The sequence below is a fragment of the Meles meles genome, chromosome 10 (assembly GCF_922984935.1).
Source record: "Meles meles chromosome 10, mMelMel3.1 paternal haplotype, whole genome shotgun sequence".
Lineage (NCBI taxonomy): Eukaryota > Metazoa > Chordata > Mammalia > Carnivora > Mustelidae > Meles > Meles meles.
The window spans coordinates 37,331,660-37,339,095 of NC_060075.1; positions in this window are offsets into that span (position 1 = coordinate 37,331,660).

Genomic DNA, 7,436 nt, shown 5'->3' on the forward strand with positions numbered 1-7,436 from the left:
AAAGAAGGAAAAACAGGTTTGAATGAAAACATAGCTCATGTCACAAAAAGATAGCTTTTTGTTGGCTGAGTTCATTTTCATCAGGACTGTGATATAATAAAGATTGAATTTTTCATTGATTTCCCATTGGAAACGCATACACAAATTGGAGACTTAATCACAAATGGAAATTATTAAAAGGAAGTGATGAACAAAGAAGAAAGTTGGCTGTGCTCATCAGTGACAACTAGACTGTAAAGTCAGAAAAAATTGATCTGTAACAAACATGTTCAGGCTAGGTTCAAAGCCAGGGAAACTATAACTATCTCACTTTTGGGGTATTTTCCTAGTTGTTAATACATAAAGTATGAAACAATGACGTTTAAGTAGTAGTTGTTTTGAGAAATTGTCTCATTGACAGTAATTTATATTTATGTGTATTAGGAAGTACTGTTGCTATTATTATATTGACCAAAGCTGATTCAAAATTGAAATCCACAGGTTAGTCACTAAGTTTTTAAATATTTATACATAAAAACCATTTTGATTGATTAAAATATAAAATTGACCAGTCACCTTGTGTGATGACCTCACAGCATTTTTAAGTCTTAATTAGAATAAGTAGATAGTTTTAGTCAATTTTTGTTGTTACTGTTTGGTCTGTACCTATAAATATTGATCTATCCCAAACTGAAGATTTTATTCTTCTGTTTTAAAGATTTTATTTATTTGTCAGAGACAGAATGTGTATGAGTAGGGGGAGAAGCAGGCTCCCTGTTGAGCAAGGAGTCAGATGCGGAACTTGATCACAAGACTCTGGGATCGTGACCTGGGCTGAAGGCAGATGCTTAATCAGCTGAGCCACTCACGTGTCCCAAGACTGAAGATTTTTAGTAGTGTGCCAAGGATTAGAGAGGAACATGGTACATCTTCCTAGACCAGCAATGTTTACTCCATATAGAGGAAAAGTATTTTTATACTAAGACATAACAGTGTATTGAAAAGCAGGATTTACATTAATTTTTAGTTTAAGTCAGAAGACTTCAAAGCAGTTTTATTTTTGTAGCAGGTCTTTTGTTCTATCCTTCGAACCCCAGGACATTTAAGATTCTTTAGGTATAATATTGGTATTAATGATACTCTATAGAGATTTTTTTTTTTCAATAAATCCTTTGTCTTCTGGGTTAGAAATGCAAATAGCACAATGAATTTTCTCGAAACAATTTTGTTTCTGTATATATGGAATTTCAGTTGGGTGCCATTACACATATTGATTTCTTCTTCTCCAGAAGAAGGTATTAGTAAGGAAAATGGGGTGAGAATTTTAATTTGTAATCCATATCCACCTACATTGATACCCATTCTCACCTATTTCTCTTCTACCATACTCCTCTTTTTTTCTGACACCTAACCTTTGGATTCCTTTCTACATAAAGTAACTAATTCATCAGTCACAATAAAAACAATGATGGCTATCAATTTTTTTTTTATGTTCTAAGAACTGTGCAAAGCACTTCTGTATACATTATTTCATTAAGTCCTCACAACCACTTCTTATGATGGATATACTTTTATGAGTGAGTCATAATGGTATTTGTCTTTCTCTGACTGACCTATTCTGAGTATTTTGTCAAGGGGCAAACACCTGGCTATAAGCTCATAAACATACCCAAGAGGAGCAACTGCCAATATAAAGACCTTCAATTATTAATTGTACTAATATCACCCTCACTTTTTAGCCCCTCCCTTAATTTCCCAGCAATCTTTGATACTAGAGCCCTTCTGGGATTGTTCTGGACTGGTCAGAGGTTCCTCTCCCAAAGCATCTTCTGTGAAGCTACTAGGCTACAGCTTGCTTCATTCTGGCTCCCCAGTTTAGTGCTCTTCTATCCATTTTGCCTTCTGGATGTGTACTGAAATCACTGGTCTGGTAAGAAGGCTCCTCCCTTTCTCTACATTTTGATGGTACCATGTACTTGTTCCTTTACTAGTAATTTAATAGGAACTGGAGGAGAAGATACAAAGGCATGTGTTCACTATCTTGAACTTAAAGCAAATATAAATTTCATTTTTACAAAAACACTGAAATTGACATCCACTTCTGGTTGGGATATAAAATACAAAAGAACTTTGGTTCAGTGGAAGTGTGAGAAAAATTGCAGATAAAATAAGCATACTATTTATTGGAGCTATTGCAGAGTAATATATACAAGCAAGTTAAGGTGCAATAAATCTAAAGAGAGATGAGTTCTACATAAGCAAGCAGAGACTGGAGCAGTTTCTATGCTGGGACACATGCCTGTCTGAGTGCTGGGGACTTAGAAATGGAACTGCCATAGATGAGAAAATTTTGCAGAAGAAAAGAAACTGGCTGAACTTTTGAGGATATTGTGGGCTTGTGAGATGGGTCTCAAAGGTCATTAAAAGATTGACTCAAGAAGCATGCCTCCTTGCCCTGAAATTTTGCCAAGAAACTGGCAGTGGAAGAGGACTGAGAGACAAAGAGCATTTAGGTAGCTTTGTGAATCACAATTGCCAGAGTTGGAATCACATTTGAATCTTAACTATCTAAAAGTGAAACAACTCTTATTCCCATTTAAACACTAAAATAACCAAATTATTCAGTCTCTTGAGGGATTCAGCATGGGAGATTAAGGACAGGGCTAAGTGAAGGTGAACTCAATCTAATTAAAGCTCCAGCCCAGCTCCAGCCCAGTTCAACTTGTGGAGAATTCTGAAGGATAAGTTCCTCACCCTAATCACCACAGAATGAAAGGCATGCACTCCCTCAATAGACACAAACTTACACTTTACTCTCCACTGTTCTTTTATGTACAATACAGAACACATTTTTAAAAATTCTCAGACATCAAGAGGGGAGGAATTGGACCTATTATCAAGAGTAAGCAGTCAACAGGAAGGACCAGCCACAGCAATCAGACAAGAAAAAGGAATGAAGGGCATCCAAATTGGTAAGGAAGAAGTAAAACTTTCACCATTTGCAGATGGCATGATACTATATTGACTCCACCAAAAAAAACTACTAGAACTGATAAATGAATTCAGTAAGGCCACAGGATACAAAATCAATATACAGAAATCCATTGCATTTCTATACACTAATAAGTAGCAGAAAGAGAAATTAAGAAAATAGTCTCATTCATAATGGCACCAAAAAGAATACCCAGGAATACACTTACCTAAAGAGATGAAAGACCTATCAGACAACTATAAAACACTGGTGAAAGAAATCAAAGATGATACAAACAAATGGAAAGATATTCCATGCTCATGAATTGGGAGAACAAATACTGTTTACATGTCCATACTACCCAAAGCAATCTACAGATTTAATGTAATCCCTATCAAAATGCCAATAGCATTTTTTTCACAAAACTAGAACAAATAATCGTAAAATTTGTATGGAAACACAAAAGACCTCAAATAGTCAAAGCAATCTTTAAAAGGAACAAAACTAGAAGTAGCATAATCACAGCAAGATATACTATAAAGTTGTAGTAATCAAAACAGTATGGTAGTGACACAAAAATAGACACATAGATCAATGGAGCAGATAAAGAGCCCAGGAATAAAGCCATAATTATACAATTAATCTTCAACAAAGCAGGAAAGAATATGCAATGGCAAAAAGACAATCTCTTCAACAAATGTTGTTGGGAAAACTGGAAAGCTATGTGCAAAGGAATGAAACTGGACCACTTTTTTCACCATACATAAAAATAATTCAAAATGGATTAAAAATCTCACTGTGAGGCCTGCAACTATAAAAATCCTAGAAAATAATACAAGCAGTCATTTCTCTGACATGGGCCAGAACATTTTTCTAGATAAGTCTTATAAGGCAAGGGAAATAGAAGCAAAAATAGACAATTGGAACTACATCAAAATAAGTTTCTGCACAGCAAAAGAAATGATCAACAAAACAAAAAGACAGCCTACTGAATGGGAGACGATATTTGCAACTGAGGTATCTATTAACGGGTTAGTATCCAAAATATATAAAGAGCTTATACAACTCAACACCAAAACCACAAATAATCTTATTTTAAAATGGGCAGAAGACATGAATAGACATTTCTCCAAAGAAGACATACGGATGGCCAACAGACTCATGAAAAGAAGCTCAACATCACTCATGATCAAGGAAATGCAAATCAAACCCACAATGAGATATTGCCTCACACCTGTCAGAATGGCTAAAATCAAAAACACAAGAAACAATAAATATTGGAGAGGATGTGGAGAAAAAAAGGAACCCTCATGCACTGTTGGTGGGAATGCAAACTGGTGCAGCCACTGTGGAAAACAGTAAGGAAGTTCCTTAGAAAATTAAAAAAGAACTACTATATGATGTATAATTCCACTACTGGGTATTTACCTAAAGAATACAAAAACACTACTCTAAAAATATATATGCATCCCTATGTTTATTGCAGCATTATTTATAATAGCCAAATTATGGAAGCAGTCCAAGTGCCTATCAATAGGTAAATGGATAAAGATATAATATATACACATATATAGATAGATATTTATATAAATATATCTATATGTGTGTGTGCCTATGTATGAATATTACTCAGCTATAAAAGAAATAAAATCTTATTTACAATAACATGCATGGATCTAGAAGATATAATGTTAAGTGAAATAAGTCAGAAAAAGACAAATACTGTGTGATTTCACTCGCATGAAATTAAGAAACAAATGAAGAAAAAAACACAAATACAAAAACAGTCTTAATAACAGAGAACAAATAGGTGGTTACCAGAGTAGGTTGGTGGGGACATGGGTAAAATAGGTGAAGGGGATTAAGAGTACAAGAATCATGATGAGCACTGAGTGATGTATTGAATTGTTGAATCACTATATTGTACACCTGAGACTAATATGACACTGTGTAATGTTACTGGAATTAAAATAATAAAAGAGACAATAAAAAAGGTAAACATTTTAAAAAAAGAATAAGCAGTCAAGAGACACTTGTAGATTACTAGCATGTTTTAACTAGAATGTTTTAAAAAACTAAGGTGTGTTGAAGAATTTACAGGAAAGGATGGATACAATGGGCACAGAGGAAATTTCAGAACAAAACAGATATTCTAGGACTGATAAATATATTAGAAATAAAAATTCCCTGGATGGCACTCATGGTGGAGTGTGTAGTCCATGGCATGGGATGTCATAATGAGTTAGAACCACAAAAAGGGGTGATCTGGTATGTGCTAAGAAGGGCACGCTGAGGGTAAGGGAGAGCGGATAATGGAAGATTGGTTACACAGGAAAGATTTATCAAATATAAAAATATATTAAGGATGATAGAAGCATATTTTCTGTTCAAAAGGGAATTGCAAATATGAAAATGGAGAGACCTAGAATGACCTCTAAGATGTTGGGTTGGAAGAGGAAGTAATTGATAGAGAAATTAATAGAGAGGTAAGGATGTTTAAACATTTATGCATGTGTGGTTTTTATACATATAATCTTTAGTTTTGCCTGTAAGAGAGCTTGAGATTGCTAATGCCCCATAAGTAATGAATAGACCTAGATCCCATGTTGTGACTTCTTAATATTATTCTCCACTAAAAGAAACCAGGGTTCTTTGGAGAAATAACTGATTACTTCTTATAACTTTTGCTGGAGCAGCAAAAAACAAGATAAGCCTGGAATATCTATTAGCTTCAGAAAGCAATCAGTGCTCAAAGAATGAGGTAACTGTTAAAAAAGGCACATATATCAGCTTAAAGCAACTCCCAATGGCCAGATCTTAGACGATTTGAAAATAAACAGTTATAGTAGCAGACTATAACCCATTGAGTAAACTAGGAAACTATATGCCCTAATGATGTAAATGCATAAAAACACAAAAATTTCAAAGGACAGGATATATTAAAGAGGCATAATAAAATTAATAGAGGAGGTAGAATGCTAAAACCAAACCTGATTAATTCAAAAGAAGGTAGAAAAGGAGAGGGAAGAAACAAAGAACCAATAGGACAATAGAAGACAAATACCAAGATATCAGATTTAAAGTTAACCTTACTGATAATTACATTAAATGTAAGTGGACTAATTGCTTCAATTAAAAGTCAGAGATTGTCAAACTAAATTAGAGTTTCTCAACCTCAGCACTATTGGCATTTTGGTACATGTAATTCTTTGTTGTAGAAAACTGTACTGTGCATTACAGGGTGTTAGACAGTATCCCTGGCTCCTAGTACTAAGTACCAGAAGTATAACCTATTTCCCTTCAGTTTTAATAATCAAACTTGTCTCCAGATAGTTCTAAATATGCTCTGGGGAACAAAATCACTCCTGGTTGAGAACTACCTGACTAGATGAAAAACAAGATTCAACAATATGCTGTTTACTAGAAACATATGTTAAATGTAAAGACACCAACAGTTTTCAAGGAAAAAGATGGGGGAAAGATGCAAATATTAATCATAAGAAGGCTGGTGTGACTATGTTAGTATCAGACAATGCAAATTTGAAAACAAAGAAAATTTCAGAAATAGAGATGTTTCAAACTGACAAAAAGACATACCTATCCAAAAGGCTTAAATGTGCTTGCACCTAATAACAGAAGTATTCAAATACAGAGGTGTTCAAATAGCAGCAGTATTCAAAATACTGGAAGCATACATTGACAGAAACAAAGTAAAGATCTACAGTCAAATTGGGAGATTTAAACACTGCTATTTTAGTAATGCCAGAATAACTTGATGATAATCAGTAAGATTATAGAATATTTGAACACTTTTAAAGACTTATTTAAATTATTTTTATTTTATTTTTAGAGAGAGAGAACATGCACAGACAAGGAGGCGGGAGAAGTAGGGGGAGGATAAGAAATCTCAAGCACACTCTGTGCTGAGCATGGAGCCCAACAAAGGGCCAGACTCACTACCCTGAGAGCATGACCTGAGCCAAAACCAAGAGTTGGATGCTTAACCAAATGAGCCACCCAGGTGCCCCTGAACAACACTTTTAACAAACTTGACAGTGATATTTTCAGAATAGTGCACTCAATAACTGCAGAGTATATATTCTTTTCAAGTGCACCCAGAATTTTCACCAAGATAGAACATATGCTGGGCCAAAAAACAAGTCTCATTAAAATATAATGGCTGTCCTCAAAATACTTTCTATGACCATAACACATATGAATTAAAAATCAATCATAAAAGACATCTAGAAAAATCCCCAAATACTATAAAATAAAAACTTCTCAGTAAATCCTGGGTCAAAGTCACAAGGGAAATTATAAAATATTTTAATTAAACATCAAACTTCTTCAAAATACTTTGTTTTTATATCCCAGCTTTGCTGGTAGATTAAGCAAATGCTAGAGTAAAGCCAGCATTGAGGCAAGATTATTTATTCTGTCCATACACCAAATATAGAAGTTCACTTTTAACTACACTTACTGGTCA